Source organism: Euprymna scolopes, unplaced genomic scaffold (assembly GCF_053919585.1).
Source record: "Euprymna scolopes isolate OS-2025 unplaced genomic scaffold, ASM5391958v1 sca7, whole genome shotgun sequence".
In the NCBI taxonomy this organism is placed as follows: Eukaryota; Metazoa; Mollusca; class Cephalopoda; order Sepiida; family Sepiolidae; genus Euprymna; species Euprymna scolopes.
The window spans coordinates 30,790-45,045 of record NW_027633768.1 but is presented as its reverse complement, the minus strand read 5'-3'; the positions used below and the strand labels follow the sequence as shown (position 1 = coordinate 45,045).

At 55.1% G+C, this 14,256-nt stretch overlaps 25 non-coding genes across 25 annotated transcripts; all 25 read right to left on the bottom strand.

Moving 5' to 3' along the window:
* Nucleotides 1–179: 179 nt before the first annotated feature.
* LOC145275419 (U2 spliceosomal RNA) lies at nucleotides 180–380 on the bottom strand. Its single transcript, XR_013867249.1, has one exon. It is a non-coding gene; the product is annotated as a U2 spliceosomal RNA (small nuclear RNA).
* Nucleotides 381–737: 357 nt separating this feature from the next.
* On the bottom strand, nucleotides 738–938 carry LOC145275407 (U2 spliceosomal RNA). Its single transcript, XR_013867238.1, has one exon. It is a non-coding gene; the product is annotated as a U2 spliceosomal RNA (small nuclear RNA).
* Nucleotides 939–1,295: 357 nt separating this feature from the next.
* On the bottom strand, nucleotides 1,296–1,496 carry LOC145275395 (U2 spliceosomal RNA). The gene has a single exon (XR_013867227.1). It is a non-coding gene; the product is annotated as a U2 spliceosomal RNA (small nuclear RNA).
* Nucleotides 1,497–1,853: 357 nt separating this feature from the next.
* On the bottom strand, nucleotides 1,854–2,054 carry LOC145275383 (U2 spliceosomal RNA). The gene has a single exon (XR_013867216.1). It is a non-coding gene; the product is annotated as a U2 spliceosomal RNA (small nuclear RNA).
* A 357-nt stretch (nucleotides 2,055–2,411) lies between these two features.
* On the bottom strand, nucleotides 2,412–2,612 carry LOC145275371 (U2 spliceosomal RNA). Its single transcript, XR_013867205.1, has one exon. It is a non-coding gene; the product is annotated as a U2 spliceosomal RNA (small nuclear RNA).
* Nucleotides 2,613–2,969: 357 nt separating this feature from the next.
* On the bottom strand, nucleotides 2,970–3,170 carry LOC145275359 (U2 spliceosomal RNA). Its single transcript, XR_013867194.1, has one exon. It is a non-coding gene; the product is annotated as a U2 spliceosomal RNA (small nuclear RNA).
* A 357-nt stretch (nucleotides 3,171–3,527) lies between these two features.
* Nucleotides 3,528–3,728, bottom strand: LOC145275346 (U2 spliceosomal RNA). The gene has a single exon (XR_013867183.1). It is a non-coding gene; the product is annotated as a U2 spliceosomal RNA (small nuclear RNA).
* Nucleotides 3,729–4,085: 357 nt separating this feature from the next.
* Nucleotides 4,086–4,286, bottom strand: LOC145275334 (U2 spliceosomal RNA). The gene has a single exon (XR_013867172.1). It is a non-coding gene; the product is annotated as a U2 spliceosomal RNA (small nuclear RNA).
* Nucleotides 4,287–4,643: 357 nt separating this feature from the next.
* Nucleotides 4,644–4,844, bottom strand: LOC145275322 (U2 spliceosomal RNA). The gene has a single exon (XR_013867161.1). It is a non-coding gene; the product is annotated as a U2 spliceosomal RNA (small nuclear RNA).
* A 357-nt stretch (nucleotides 4,845–5,201) lies between these two features.
* LOC145275308 (U2 spliceosomal RNA) lies at nucleotides 5,202–5,402 on the bottom strand. Its single transcript, XR_013867149.1, has one exon. It is a non-coding gene; the product is annotated as a U2 spliceosomal RNA (small nuclear RNA).
* A 357-nt stretch (nucleotides 5,403–5,759) lies between these two features.
* On the bottom strand, nucleotides 5,760–5,960 carry LOC145275296 (U2 spliceosomal RNA). Its single transcript, XR_013867138.1, has one exon. It is a non-coding gene; the product is annotated as a U2 spliceosomal RNA (small nuclear RNA).
* A 357-nt stretch (nucleotides 5,961–6,317) lies between these two features.
* LOC145275284 (U2 spliceosomal RNA) lies at nucleotides 6,318–6,518 on the bottom strand. Its single transcript, XR_013867127.1, has one exon. It is a non-coding gene; the product is annotated as a U2 spliceosomal RNA (small nuclear RNA).
* Nucleotides 6,519–6,875: 357 nt separating this feature from the next.
* Nucleotides 6,876–7,076, bottom strand: LOC145275272 (U2 spliceosomal RNA). The gene has a single exon (XR_013867116.1). It is a non-coding gene; the product is annotated as a U2 spliceosomal RNA (small nuclear RNA).
* Nucleotides 7,077–7,433: 357 nt separating this feature from the next.
* LOC145275260 (U2 spliceosomal RNA) lies at nucleotides 7,434–7,634 on the bottom strand. Its single transcript, XR_013867105.1, has one exon. It is a non-coding gene; the product is annotated as a U2 spliceosomal RNA (small nuclear RNA).
* Nucleotides 7,635–7,991: 357 nt separating this feature from the next.
* LOC145276083 (U2 spliceosomal RNA) lies at nucleotides 7,992–8,192 on the bottom strand. Its single transcript, XR_013867826.1, has one exon. It is a non-coding gene; the product is annotated as a U2 spliceosomal RNA (small nuclear RNA).
* A 357-nt stretch (nucleotides 8,193–8,549) lies between these two features.
* On the bottom strand, nucleotides 8,550–8,750 carry LOC145276071 (U2 spliceosomal RNA). The gene has a single exon (XR_013867815.1). It is a non-coding gene; the product is annotated as a U2 spliceosomal RNA (small nuclear RNA).
* Nucleotides 8,751–9,107: 357 nt separating this feature from the next.
* LOC145276059 (U2 spliceosomal RNA) lies at nucleotides 9,108–9,308 on the bottom strand. The gene has a single exon (XR_013867804.1). It is a non-coding gene; the product is annotated as a U2 spliceosomal RNA (small nuclear RNA).
* Nucleotides 9,309–9,665: 357 nt separating this feature from the next.
* LOC145276047 (U2 spliceosomal RNA) lies at nucleotides 9,666–9,866 on the bottom strand. Its single transcript, XR_013867793.1, has one exon. It is a non-coding gene; the product is annotated as a U2 spliceosomal RNA (small nuclear RNA).
* A 357-nt stretch (nucleotides 9,867–10,223) lies between these two features.
* On the bottom strand, nucleotides 10,224–10,424 carry LOC145276035 (U2 spliceosomal RNA). Its single transcript, XR_013867782.1, has one exon. It is a non-coding gene; the product is annotated as a U2 spliceosomal RNA (small nuclear RNA).
* Nucleotides 10,425–10,781: 357 nt separating this feature from the next.
* Nucleotides 10,782–10,982, bottom strand: LOC145276022 (U2 spliceosomal RNA). Its single transcript, XR_013867770.1, has one exon. It is a non-coding gene; the product is annotated as a U2 spliceosomal RNA (small nuclear RNA).
* A 357-nt stretch (nucleotides 10,983–11,339) lies between these two features.
* Nucleotides 11,340–11,540, bottom strand: LOC145276009 (U2 spliceosomal RNA). Its single transcript, XR_013867759.1, has one exon. It is a non-coding gene; the product is annotated as a U2 spliceosomal RNA (small nuclear RNA).
* Nucleotides 11,541–11,897: 357 nt separating this feature from the next.
* LOC145275996 (U2 spliceosomal RNA) lies at nucleotides 11,898–12,098 on the bottom strand. Its single transcript, XR_013867748.1, has one exon. It is a non-coding gene; the product is annotated as a U2 spliceosomal RNA (small nuclear RNA).
* A 357-nt stretch (nucleotides 12,099–12,455) lies between these two features.
* LOC145275984 (U2 spliceosomal RNA) lies at nucleotides 12,456–12,656 on the bottom strand. Its single transcript, XR_013867737.1, has one exon. It is a non-coding gene; the product is annotated as a U2 spliceosomal RNA (small nuclear RNA).
* Nucleotides 12,657–13,013: 357 nt separating this feature from the next.
* Nucleotides 13,014–13,214, bottom strand: LOC145275972 (U2 spliceosomal RNA). Its single transcript, XR_013867726.1, has one exon. It is a non-coding gene; the product is annotated as a U2 spliceosomal RNA (small nuclear RNA).
* A 357-nt stretch (nucleotides 13,215–13,571) lies between these two features.
* LOC145275960 (U2 spliceosomal RNA) lies at nucleotides 13,572–13,772 on the bottom strand. The gene has a single exon (XR_013867715.1). It is a non-coding gene; the product is annotated as a U2 spliceosomal RNA (small nuclear RNA).
* Nucleotides 13,773–14,256: the final 484 nt, after the last annotated feature.

The window sequence follows — 14,256 nt, the reverse complement described above, 5'->3', positions numbered from 1 at the left end:
CGAACGGTCCATCCAGCCGAGCGGACCGAACCGAAAGCGAACGAAAGCAAAGCCAGCAACAACTAAGTAAAGGGAAGTAAGGACCAACAAAGTCGTTTAGTTTAGTAGTAAGATCAAAGTAGTAGTCAGTCTGTTTTTGGGATTGCGTTTTCTGACTCTTTCCCGAGCGAGCTGGGGTCAGAATCGGGGCTGTTAACTCCTGGAGGCAGTGCAATACCAGGCCAACCCGTGGAGAAGGGGGAGCAAGCTCCTAACCCTTGACCGAGTTCCAAAAATCAGTTTAATATCGTGATCCCTCCATGCGAGGGACCTATCAGATATTAAGCTGATAAGAACAGATACTACACTTTGATCTTAGCCAGAAGAGGCCGAGAAGCGATAAAGGGGCTCCCTCCGGGGCCGGGGTCGTCAGTGGACCGGTCCGGGCGGCAAAGGTTGCGGGCAGAGCGACAACGACCCCCCTACCCCCGGCCCCTCTCTACTAGTGGAAGCGTCGATCGCAGGCAGCGGCCAAGGAGGGCCGCCCGCCCGCCTCCGTCATCCAGCTAATGAGACCAACGAACGGTCCATCCAGCCGAGCGGACCGAACCGAAAGCGAACGAAAGCAAAGCCAGCAACAACTAAGTAAAGGGAAGTAAGGACCAACAAAGTCGTTTAGTTTAGTAGTAAGATCAAAGTAGTAGTCAGTCTGTTTTTGGGATTGCGTTTTCTGACTCTTTCCCGAGCGAGCTGGGGTCAGAATCGGGGCTGTTAACTCCTGGAGGCAGTGCAATACCAGGCCAACCCGTGGAGAAGGGGGAGCAAGCTCCTAACCCTTGACCGAGTTCCAAAAATCAGTTTAATATCGTGATCCCTCCATGCGAGGGACCTATCAGATATTAAGCTGATAAGAACAGATACTACACTTTGATCTTAGCCAGAAGAGGCCGAGAAGCGATAAAGGGGCTCCCTCCGGGGCCGGGGTCGTCAGTGGACCGGTCCGGGCGGCAAAGGTTGCGGGCAGAGCGACAACGACCCCCCTACCCCCGGCCCCTCTCTACTAGTGGAAGCGTCGATCGCAGGCAGCGGCCAAGGAGGGCCGCCCGCCCGCCTCCGTCATCCAGCTAATGAGACCAACGAACGGTCCATCCAGCCGAGCGGACCGAACCGAAAGCGAACGAAAGCAAAGCCAGCAACAACTAAGTAAAGGGAAGTAAGGACCAACAAAGTCGTTTAGTTTAGTAGTAAGATCAAAGTAGTAGTCAGTCTGTTTTTGGGATTGCGTTTTCTGACTCTTTCCCGAGCGAGCTGGGGTCAGAATCGGGGCTGTTAACTCCTGGAGGCAGTGCAATACCAGGCCAACCCGTGGAGAAGGGGGAGCAAGCTCCTAACCCTTGACCGAGTTCCAAAAATCAGTTTAATATCGTGATCCCTCCATGCGAGGGACCTATCAGATATTAAGCTGATAAGAACAGATACTACACTTTGATCTTAGCCAGAAGAGGCCGAGAAGCGATAAAGGGGCTCCCTCCGGGGCCGGGGTCGTCAGTGGACCGGTCCGGGCGGCAAAGGTTGCGGGCAGAGCGACAACGACCCCCCTACCCCCGGCCCCTCTCTACTAGTGGAAGCGTCGATCGCAGGCAGCGGCCAAGGAGGGCCGCCCGCCCGCCTCCGTCATCCAGCTAATGAGACCAACGAACGGTCCATCCAGCCGAGCGGACCGAACCGAAAGCGAACGAAAGCAAAGCCAGCAACAACTAAGTAAAGGGAAGTAAGGACCAACAAAGTCGTTTAGTTTAGTAGTAAGATCAAAGTAGTAGTCAGTCTGTTTTTGGGATTGCGTTTTCTGACTCTTTCCCGAGCGAGCTGGGGTCAGAATCGGGGCTGTTAACTCCTGGAGGCAGTGCAATACCAGGCCAACCCGTGGAGAAGGGGGAGCAAGCTCCTAACCCTTGACCGAGTTCCAAAAATCAGTTTAATATCGTGATCCCTCCATGCGAGGGACCTATCAGATATTAAGCTGATAAGAACAGATACTACACTTTGATCTTAGCCAGAAGAGGCCGAGAAGCGATAAAGGGGCTCCCTCCGGGGCCGGGGTCGTCAGTGGACCGGTCCGGGCGGCAAAGGTTGCGGGCAGAGCGACAACGACCCCCCTACCCCCGGCCCCTCTCTACTAGTGGAAGCGTCGATCGCAGGCAGCGGCCAAGGAGGGCCGCCCGCCCGCCTCCGTCATCCAGCTAATGAGACCAACGAACGGTCCATCCAGCCGAGCGGACCGAACCGAAAGCGAACGAAAGCAAAGCCAGCAACAACTAAGTAAAGGGAAGTAAGGACCAACAAAGTCGTTTAGTTTAGTAGTAAGATCAAAGTAGTAGTCAGTCTGTTTTTGGGATTGCGTTTTCTGACTCTTTCCCGAGCGAGCTGGGGTCAGAATCGGGGCTGTTAACTCCTGGAGGCAGTGCAATACCAGGCCAACCCGTGGAGAAGGGGGAGCAAGCTCCTAACCCTTGACCGAGTTCCAAAAATCAGTTTAATATCGTGATCCCTCCATGCGAGGGACCTATCAGATATTAAGCTGATAAGAACAGATACTACACTTTGATCTTAGCCAGAAGAGGCCGAGAAGCGATAAAGGGGCTCCCTCCGGGGCCGGGGTCGTCAGTGGACCGGTCCGGGCGGCAAAGGTTGCGGGCAGAGCGACAACGACCCCCCTACCCCCGGCCCCTCTCTACTAGTGGAAGCGTCGATCGCAGGCAGCGGCCAAGGAGGGCCGCCCGCCCGCCTCCGTCATCCAGCTAATGAGACCAACGAACGGTCCATCCAGCCGAGCGGACCGAACCGAAAGCGAACGAAAGCAAAGCCAGCAACAACTAAGTAAAGGGAAGTAAGGACCAACAAAGTCGTTTAGTTTAGTAGTAAGATCAAAGTAGTAGTCAGTCTGTTTTTGGGATTGCGTTTTCTGACTCTTTCCCGAGCGAGCTGGGGTCAGAATCGGGGCTGTTAACTCCTGGAGGCAGTGCAATACCAGGCCAACCCGTGGAGAAGGGGGAGCAAGCTCCTAACCCTTGACCGAGTTCCAAAAATCAGTTTAATATCGTGATCCCTCCATGCGAGGGACCTATCAGATATTAAGCTGATAAGAACAGATACTACACTTTGATCTTAGCCAGAAGAGGCCGAGAAGCGATAAAGGGGCTCCCTCCGGGGCCGGGGTCGTCAGTGGACCGGTCCGGGCGGCAAAGGTTGCGGGCAGAGCGACAACGACCCCCCTACCCCCGGCCCCTCTCTACTAGTGGAAGCGTCGATCGCAGGCAGCGGCCAAGGAGGGCCGCCCGCCCGCCTCCGTCATCCAGCTAATGAGACCAACGAACGGTCCATCCAGCCGAGCGGACCGAACCGAAAGCGAACGAAAGCAAAGCCAGCAACAACTAAGTAAAGGGAAGTAAGGACCAACAAAGTCGTTTAGTTTAGTAGTAAGATCAAAGTAGTAGTCAGTCTGTTTTTGGGATTGCGTTTTCTGACTCTTTCCCGAGCGAGCTGGGGTCAGAATCGGGGCTGTTAACTCCTGGAGGCAGTGCAATACCAGGCCAACCCGTGGAGAAGGGGGAGCAAGCTCCTAACCCTTGACCGAGTTCCAAAAATCAGTTTAATATCGTGATCCCTCCATGCGAGGGACCTATCAGATATTAAGCTGATAAGAACAGATACTACACTTTGATCTTAGCCAGAAGAGGCCGAGAAGCGATAAAGGGGCTCCCTCCGGGGCCGGGGTCGTCAGTGGACCGGTCCGGGCGGCAAAGGTTGCGGGCAGAGCGACAACGACCCCCCTACCCCCGGCCCCTCTCTACTAGTGGAAGCGTCGATCGCAGGCAGCGGCCAAGGAGGGCCGCCCGCCCGCCTCCGTCATCCAGCTAATGAGACCAACGAACGGTCCATCCAGCCGAGCGGACCGAACCGAAAGCGAACGAAAGCAAAGCCAGCAACAACTAAGTAAAGGGAAGTAAGGACCAACAAAGTCGTTTAGTTTAGTAGTAAGATCAAAGTAGTAGTCAGTCTGTTTTTGGGATTGCGTTTTCTGACTCTTTCCCGAGCGAGCTGGGGTCAGAATCGGGGCTGTTAACTCCTGGAGGCAGTGCAATACCAGGCCAACCCGTGGAGAAGGGGGAGCAAGCTCCTAACCCTTGACCGAGTTCCAAAAATCAGTTTAATATCGTGATCCCTCCATGCGAGGGACCTATCAGATATTAAGCTGATAAGAACAGATACTACACTTTGATCTTAGCCAGAAGAGGCCGAGAAGCGATAAAGGGGCTCCCTCCGGGGCCGGGGTCGTCAGTGGACCGGTCCGGGCGGCAAAGGTTGCGGGCAGAGCGACAACGACCCCCCTACCCCCGGCCCCTCTCTACTAGTGGAAGCGTCGATCGCAGGCAGCGGCCAAGGAGGGCCGCCCGCCCGCCTCCGTCATCCAGCTAATGAGACCAACGAACGGTCCATCCAGCCGAGCGGACCGAACCGAAAGCGAACGAAAGCAAAGCCAGCAACAACTAAGTAAAGGGAAGTAAGGACCAACAAAGTCGTTTAGTTTAGTAGTAAGATCAAAGTAGTAGTCAGTCTGTTTTTGGGATTGCGTTTTCTGACTCTTTCCCGAGCGAGCTGGGGTCAGAATCGGGGCTGTTAACTCCTGGAGGCAGTGCAATACCAGGCCAACCCGTGGAGAAGGGGGAGCAAGCTCCTAACCCTTGACCGAGTTCCAAAAATCAGTTTAATATCGTGATCCCTCCATGCGAGGGACCTATCAGATATTAAGCTGATAAGAACAGATACTACACTTTGATCTTAGCCAGAAGAGGCCGAGAAGCGATAAAGGGGCTCCCTCCGGGGCCGGGGTCGTCAGTGGACCGGTCCGGGCGGCAAAGGTTGCGGGCAGAGCGACAACGACCCCCCTACCCCCGGCCCCTCTCTACTAGTGGAAGCGTCGATCGCAGGCAGCGGCCAAGGAGGGCCGCCCGCCCGCCTCCGTCATCCAGCTAATGAGACCAACGAACGGTCCATCCAGCCGAGCGGACCGAACCGAAAGCGAACGAAAGCAAAGCCAGCAACAACTAAGTAAAGGGAAGTAAGGACCAACAAAGTCGTTTAGTTTAGTAGTAAGATCAAAGTAGTAGTCAGTCTGTTTTTGGGATTGCGTTTTCTGACTCTTTCCCGAGCGAGCTGGGGTCAGAATCGGGGCTGTTAACTCCTGGAGGCAGTGCAATACCAGGCCAACCCGTGGAGAAGGGGGAGCAAGCTCCTAACCCTTGACCGAGTTCCAAAAATCAGTTTAATATCGTGATCCCTCCATGCGAGGGACCTATCAGATATTAAGCTGATAAGAACAGATACTACACTTTGATCTTAGCCAGAAGAGGCCGAGAAGCGATAAAGGGGCTCCCTCCGGGGCCGGGGTCGTCAGTGGACCGGTCCGGGCGGCAAAGGTTGCGGGCAGAGCGACAACGACCCCCCTACCCCCGGCCCCTCTCTACTAGTGGAAGCGTCGATCGCAGGCAGCGGCCAAGGAGGGCCGCCCGCCCGCCTCCGTCATCCAGCTAATGAGACCAACGAACGGTCCATCCAGCCGAGCGGACCGAACCGAAAGCGAACGAAAGCAAAGCCAGCAACAACTAAGTAAAGGGAAGTAAGGACCAACAAAGTCGTTTAGTTTAGTAGTAAGATCAAAGTAGTAGTCAGTCTGTTTTTGGGATTGCGTTTTCTGACTCTTTCCCGAGCGAGCTGGGGTCAGAATCGGGGCTGTTAACTCCTGGAGGCAGTGCAATACCAGGCCAACCCGTGGAGAAGGGGGAGCAAGCTCCTAACCCTTGACCGAGTTCCAAAAATCAGTTTAATATCGTGATCCCTCCATGCGAGGGACCTATCAGATATTAAGCTGATAAGAACAGATACTACACTTTGATCTTAGCCAGAAGAGGCCGAGAAGCGATAAAGGGGCTCCCTCCGGGGCCGGGGTCGTCAGTGGACCGGTCCGGGCGGCAAAGGTTGCGGGCAGAGCGACAACGACCCCCCTACCCCCGGCCCCTCTCTACTAGTGGAAGCGTCGATCGCAGGCAGCGGCCAAGGAGGGCCGCCCGCCCGCCTCCGTCATCCAGCTAATGAGACCAACGAACGGTCCATCCAGCCGAGCGGACCGAACCGAAAGCGAACGAAAGCAAAGCCAGCAACAACTAAGTAAAGGGAAGTAAGGACCAACAAAGTCGTTTAGTTTAGTAGTAAGATCAAAGTAGTAGTCAGTCTGTTTTTGGGATTGCGTTTTCTGACTCTTTCCCGAGCGAGCTGGGGTCAGAATCGGGGCTGTTAACTCCTGGAGGCAGTGCAATACCAGGCCAACCCGTGGAGAAGGGGGAGCAAGCTCCTAACCCTTGACCGAGTTCCAAAAATCAGTTTAATATCGTGATCCCTCCATGCGAGGGACCTATCAGATATTAAGCTGATAAGAACAGATACTACACTTTGATCTTAGCCAGAAGAGGCCGAGAAGCGATAAAGGGGCTCCCTCCGGGGCCGGGGTCGTCAGTGGACCGGTCCGGGCGGCAAAGGTTGCGGGCAGAGCGACAACGACCCCCCTACCCCCGGCCCCTCTCTACTAGTGGAAGCGTCGATCGCAGGCAGCGGCCAAGGAGGGCCGCCCGCCCGCCTCCGTCATCCAGCTAATGAGACCAACGAACGGTCCATCCAGCCGAGCGGACCGAACCGAAAGCGAACGAAAGCAAAGCCAGCAACAACTAAGTAAAGGGAAGTAAGGACCAACAAAGTCGTTTAGTTTAGTAGTAAGATCAAAGTAGTAGTCAGTCTGTTTTTGGGATTGCGTTTTCTGACTCTTTCCCGAGCGAGCTGGGGTCAGAATCGGGGCTGTTAACTCCTGGAGGCAGTGCAATACCAGGCCAACCCGTGGAGAAGGGGGAGCAAGCTCCTAACCCTTGACCGAGTTCCAAAAATCAGTTTAATATCGTGATCCCTCCATGCGAGGGACCTATCAGATATTAAGCTGATAAGAACAGATACTACACTTTGATCTTAGCCAGAAGAGGCCGAGAAGCGATAAAGGGGCTCCCTCCGGGGCCGGGGTCGTCAGTGGACCGGTCCGGGCGGCAAAGGTTGCGGGCAGAGCGACAACGACCCCCCTACCCCCGGCCCCTCTCTACTAGTGGAAGCGTCGATCGCAGGCAGCGGCCAAGGAGGGCCGCCCGCCCGCCTCCGTCATCCAGCTAATGAGACCAACGAACGGTCCATCCAGCCGAGCGGACCGAACCGAAAGCGAACGAAAGCAAAGCCAGCAACAACTAAGTAAAGGGAAGTAAGGACCAACAAAGTCGTTTAGTTTAGTAGTAAGATCAAAGTAGTAGTCAGTCTGTTTTTGGGATTGCGTTTTCTGACTCTTTCCCGAGCGAGCTGGGGTCAGAATCGGGGCTGTTAACTCCTGGAGGCAGTGCAATACCAGGCCAACCCGTGGAGAAGGGGGAGCAAGCTCCTAACCCTTGACCGAGTTCCAAAAATCAGTTTAATATCGTGATCCCTCCATGCGAGGGACCTATCAGATATTAAGCTGATAAGAACAGATACTACACTTTGATCTTAGCCAGAAGAGGCCGAGAAGCGATAAAGGGGCTCCCTCCGGGGCCGGGGTCGTCAGTGGACCGGTCCGGGCGGCAAAGGTTGCGGGCAGAGCGACAACGACCCCCCTACCCCCGGCCCCTCTCTACTAGTGGAAGCGTCGATCGCAGGCAGCGGCCAAGGAGGGCCGCCCGCCCGCCTCCGTCATCCAGCTAATGAGACCAACGAACGGTCCATCCAGCCGAGCGGACCGAACCGAAAGCGAACGAAAGCAAAGCCAGCAACAACTAAGTAAAGGGAAGTAAGGACCAACAAAGTCGTTTAGTTTAGTAGTAAGATCAAAGTAGTAGTCAGTCTGTTTTTGGGATTGCGTTTTCTGACTCTTTCCCGAGCGAGCTGGGGTCAGAATCGGGGCTGTTAACTCCTGGAGGCAGTGCAATACCAGGCCAACCCGTGGAGAAGGGGGAGCAAGCTCCTAACCCTTGACCGAGTTCCAAAAATCAGTTTAATATCGTGATCCCTCCATGCGAGGGACCTATCAGATATTAAGCTGATAAGAACAGATACTACACTTTGATCTTAGCCAGAAGAGGCCGAGAAGCGATAAAGGGGCTCCCTCCGGGGCCGGGGTCGTCAGTGGACCGGTCCGGGCGGCAAAGGTTGCGGGCAGAGCGACAACGACCCCCCTACCCCCGGCCCCTCTCTACTAGTGGAAGCGTCGATCGCAGGCAGCGGCCAAGGAGGGCCGCCCGCCCGCCTCCGTCATCCAGCTAATGAGACCAACGAACGGTCCATCCAGCCGAGCGGACCGAACCGAAAGCGAACGAAAGCAAAGCCAGCAACAACTAAGTAAAGGGAAGTAAGGACCAACAAAGTCGTTTAGTTTAGTAGTAAGATCAAAGTAGTAGTCAGTCTGTTTTTGGGATTGCGTTTTCTGACTCTTTCCCGAGCGAGCTGGGGTCAGAATCGGGGCTGTTAACTCCTGGAGGCAGTGCAATACCAGGCCAACCCGTGGAGAAGGGGGAGCAAGCTCCTAACCCTTGACCGAGTTCCAAAAATCAGTTTAATATCGTGATCCCTCCATGCGAGGGACCTATCAGATATTAAGCTGATAAGAACAGATACTACACTTTGATCTTAGCCAGAAGAGGCCGAGAAGCGATAAAGGGGCTCCCTCCGGGGCCGGGGTCGTCAGTGGACCGGTCCGGGCGGCAAAGGTTGCGGGCAGAGCGACAACGACCCCCCTACCCCCGGCCCCTCTCTACTAGTGGAAGCGTCGATCGCAGGCAGCGGCCAAGGAGGGCCGCCCGCCCGCCTCCGTCATCCAGCTAATGAGACCAACGAACGGTCCATCCAGCCGAGCGGACCGAACCGAAAGCGAACGAAAGCAAAGCCAGCAACAACTAAGTAAAGGGAAGTAAGGACCAACAAAGTCGTTTAGTTTAGTAGTAAGATCAAAGTAGTAGTCAGTCTGTTTTTGGGATTGCGTTTTCTGACTCTTTCCCGAGCGAGCTGGGGTCAGAATCGGGGCTGTTAACTCCTGGAGGCAGTGCAATACCAGGCCAACCCGTGGAGAAGGGGGAGCAAGCTCCTAACCCTTGACCGAGTTCCAAAAATCAGTTTAATATCGTGATCCCTCCATGCGAGGGACCTATCAGATATTAAGCTGATAAGAACAGATACTACACTTTGATCTTAGCCAGAAGAGGCCGAGAAGCGATAAAGGGGCTCCCTCCGGGGCCGGGGTCGTCAGTGGACCGGTCCGGGCGGCAAAGGTTGCGGGCAGAGCGACAACGACCCCCCTACCCCCGGCCCCTCTCTACTAGTGGAAGCGTCGATCGCAGGCAGCGGCCAAGGAGGGCCGCCCGCCCGCCTCCGTCATCCAGCTAATGAGACCAACGAACGGTCCATCCAGCCGAGCGGACCGAACCGAAAGCGAACGAAAGCAAAGCCAGCAACAACTAAGTAAAGGGAAGTAAGGACCAACAAAGTCGTTTAGTTTAGTAGTAAGATCAAAGTAGTAGTCAGTCTGTTTTTGGGATTGCGTTTTCTGACTCTTTCCCGAGCGAGCTGGGGTCAGAATCGGGGCTGTTAACTCCTGGAGGCAGTGCAATACCAGGCCAACCCGTGGAGAAGGGGGAGCAAGCTCCTAACCCTTGACCGAGTTCCAAAAATCAGTTTAATATCGTGATCCCTCCATGCGAGGGACCTATCAGATATTAAGCTGATAAGAACAGATACTACACTTTGATCTTAGCCAGAAGAGGCCGAGAAGCGATAAAGGGGCTCCCTCCGGGGCCGGGGTCGTCAGTGGACCGGTCCGGGCGGCAAAGGTTGCGGGCAGAGCGACAACGACCCCCCTACCCCCGGCCCCTCTCTACTAGTGGAAGCGTCGATCGCAGGCAGCGGCCAAGGAGGGCCGCCCGCCCGCCTCCGTCATCCAGCTAATGAGACCAACGAACGGTCCATCCAGCCGAGCGGACCGAACCGAAAGCGAACGAAAGCAAAGCCAGCAACAACTAAGTAAAGGGAAGTAAGGACCAACAAAGTCGTTTAGTTTAGTAGTAAGATCAAAGTAGTAGTCAGTCTGTTTTTGGGATTGCGTTTTCTGACTCTTTCCCGAGCGAGCTGGGGTCAGAATCGGGGCTGTTAACTCCTGGAGGCAGTGCAATACCAGGCCAACCCGTGGAGAAGGGGGAGCAAGCTCCTAACCCTTGACCGAGTTCCAAAAATCAGTTTAATATCGTGATCCCTCCATGCGAGGGACCTATCAGATATTAAGCTGATAAGAACAGATACTACACTTTGATCTTAGCCAGAAGAGGCCGAGAAGCGATAAAGGGGCTCCCTCCGGGGCCGGGGTCGTCAGTGGACCGGTCCGGGCGGCAAAGGTTGCGGGCAGAGCGACAACGACCCCCCTACCCCCGGCCCCTCTCTACTAGTGGAAGCGTCGATCGCAGGCAGCGGCCAAGGAGGGCCGCCCGCCCGCCTCCGTCATCCAGCTAATGAGACCAACGAACGGTCCATCCAGCCGAGCGGACCGAACCGAAAGCGAACGAAAGCAAAGCCAGCAACAACTAAGTAAAGGGAAGTAAGGACCAACAAAGTCGTTTAGTTTAGTAGTAAGATCAAAGTAGTAGTCAGTCTGTTTTTGGGATTGCGTTTTCTGACTCTTTCCCGAGCGAGCTGGGGTCAGAATCGGGGCTGTTAACTCCTGGAGGCAGTGCAATACCAGGCCAACCCGTGGAGAAGGGGGAGCAAGCTCCTAACCCTTGACCGAGTTCCAAAAATCAGTTTAATATCGTGATCCCTCCATGCGAGGGACCTATCAGATATTAAGCTGATAAGAACAGATACTACACTTTGATCTTAGCCAGAAGAGGCCGAGAAGCGATAAAGGGGCTCCCTCCGGGGCCGGGGTCGTCAGTGGACCGGTCCGGGCGGCAAAGGTTGCGGGCAGAGCGACAACGACCCCCCTACCCCCGGCCCCTCTCTACTAGTGGAAGCGTCGATCGCAGGCAGCGGCCAAGGAGGGCCGCCCGCCCGCCTCCGTCATCCAGCTAATGAGACCAACGAACGGTCCATCCAGCCGAGCGGACCGAACCGAAAGCGAACGAAAGCAAAGCCAGCAACAACTAAGTAAAGGGAAGTAAGGACCAACAAAGTCGTTTAGTTTAGTAGTAAGATCAAAGTAGTAGTCAGTCTGTTTTTGGGATTGCGTTTTCTGACTCTTTCCCGAGCGAGCTGGGGTCAGAATCGGGGCTGTTAACTCCTGGAGGCAGTGCAATACCAGGCCAACCCGTGGAGAAGGGGGAGCAAGCTCCTAACCCTTGACCGAGTTCCAAAAATCAGTTTAATATCGTGATCCCTCCATGCGAGGGACCTATCAGATATTAAGCTGATAAGAACAGATACTACACTTTGATCTTAGCCAGAAGAGGCCGAGAAGCGATAAAGGGGCTCCCTCCGGGGCCGGGGTCGTCAGTGGACCGGTCCGGGCGGCAAAGGTTGCGGGCAGAGCGACAACGACCCCCCTACCCCCGGCCCCTCTCTACTAGTGGAAGCGTCGATCGCAGGCAGCGGCCAAGGAGGGCCGCCCGCCCGCCTCCGTCATCCAGCTAATGAGACCAACGAACGGTCCATCCAGCCGAGCGGACCGAACCGAAAGCGAACGAAAGCAAAGCCAGCAACAACTAAGTAAAGGGAAGTAAGGACCAACAAAGTCGTTTAGTTTAGTAGTAAGATCAAAGTAGTAGTCAGTCTGTTTTTGGGATTGCGTTTTCTGACTCTTTCCCGAGCGAGCTGGGGTCAGAATCGGGGCTGTTAACTCCTGGAGGCAGTGCAATACCAGGCCAACCCGTGGAGAAGGGGGAGCAAGCTCCTAACCCTTGACCGAGTTCCAAAAATCAGTTTAATATCGTGATCCCTCCATGCGAGGGACCTATCAGATATTAAGCTGATAAGAACAGATACTACACTTTGATCTTAGCCAGAAGAGGCCGAGAAGCGATAAAGGGGCTCCCTCCGGGGCCGGGGTCGTCAGTGGACCGGTCCGGGCGGCAAAGGTTGCGGGCAGAGCGACAACGACCCCCCTACCCCCGGCCCCTCTCTACTAGTGGAAGCGTCGATCGCAGGCAGCGGCCAAGGAGGGCCGCCCGCCCGCCTCCGTCATCCAGCTAATGAGACCAACGAACGGTCCATCCAGCCGAGCGGACCGAACCGAAAGCGAACGAAAGCAAAGCCAGCAACAACTAAGTAAAGGGAAGTAAGGACCAACAAAGTCGTTTAGTTTAGTAGTAAGATCAAAGTAGTAGTCAGTCTGTTTTTGGGATTGCGTTTTCTGACTCTTTCCCGAGCGAGCTGGGGTCAGAATCGGGGCTGTTAACTCCTGGAGGCAGTGCAATACCAGGCCAACCCGTGGAGAAGGGGGAGCAAGCTCCTAACCCTTGACCGAGTTCCAAAAATCAGTTTAATATCGTGATCCCTCCATGCGAGGGACCTATCAGATATTAAGCTGATAAGAACAGATACTACACTTTGATCTTAGCCAGAAGAGGCCGAGAAGCGATAAAGGGGCTCCCTCCGGGGCCGGGGTCGTCAGTGGACCGGTCCGGGCGGCAAAGGTTGCGGGCAGAGCGACAACGACCCCCCTACCCCCGGCCCCTCTCTACTAGTGGAAGCGTCGATCGCAGGCAGCGGCCAAGGAGGGCCGCCCGCCCGCCTCCGTCATCCAGCTAATGAGACCAACGAACGGTCCATCCAGCCGAGCGGACCGAACCGAAAGCGAACGAAAGCAAAGCCAGCAACAACTAAGTAAAGGGAAGTAAGGACCAACAAAGTCGTTTAGTTTAGTAGTAAGATCAAAGTAGTAGTCAGTCTGTTTTTGGGATTGCGTTTTCTGACTCTTTCCCGAGCGAGCTGGGGTCAGAATCGGGGCTGTTAACTCCTGGAGGCAGTGCAATACCAGGCCAACCCGTGGAGAAGGGGGAGCAAGCTCCTAACCCTTGACCGAGTTCCAAAAATCAGTTTAATATCGTGATCCCTCCATGCGAGGGACCTATCAGATATTAAGCTGATAAGAACAGATACTACACTTTGATCTTAGCCAGAAGAGGCCGAGAAGCGATAAAGGGGCTCCCTCCGGGGCCGGGGTCGTCAGTGGACCGGTCCGGGCGGCAAAGGTTGCGGGCAGAGCGACAACGACCCCCCTACCCCCGGCCCCTCTCTACTAGTGGAAGCGTCGATCGCAGGCAGCGGCCAAGGAGGGCCGCCCGCCCGCCTCCGTCATCCAGCTAATGAGACCAACGAACGGTCCATCCAGCCGAGCGGACCGAACCGAAAGCGAACGAAAGCAAAGCCAGCAACAACTAAGTAAAGGGAAGTAAGGACCAACAAAGTCGTTTAGTTTAGTAGTAAGATCAAAGTAGTAGTCAGTCTGTTTTTGGGATTGCGTTTTCTGACTCTTTCCCGAGCGAGCTGGGGTCAGAATCGGGGCTGTTAACTCCTGGAGGCAGTGCAATACCAGGCCAACCCGTGGAGAAGGGGGAGCAAGCTCCTAACCCTTGACCGAGTTCCAAAAATCAGTTTAATATCGTGATCCCTCCATGCGAGGGACCTATCAGATATTAAGCTGATAAGAACAGATACTACACTTTGATCTTAGCCAGAAGAGGCCGAGAAGCGATAAAGGGGCTCCCTCCGGGGCCGGGGTCGTCAGTGGACCGGTCCGGGCGGCAAAGGTTGCGGGCAGAGCGACAACGACCCCCCTACCCCCGGCCCCTCTCTACTAGTGGAAGCGTCGATCGCAGGCAGCGGCCAAGGAGGGCCGCCCGCCCGCCTCCGTCATCCAGCTAATGAGACCAACGAACGGTCCATCCAGCCGAGCGGACCGAACCGAAAGCGAACGAAAGCAAAGCCAGCAACAACTAAGTAAAGGGAAGTAAGGACCAACAAAGTCGTTTAGTTTAGTAGTAAGATCAAAGTAGTAGTCAGTCTGTTTTTGGGATTGCGTTTTCTGACTCTTTCCCGAGCGAGCTGGGGTCAGAATCGGGGCTGTTAACTCCTGGAGGCAGTGCAATACCAGGCCAACCCGTGGAGAAGGGGGAGCAAGCTCCTAACCCTTGACCGAGTTCCAAAAATCAGCTTTAATATCGTGATAGTCCCTCCATG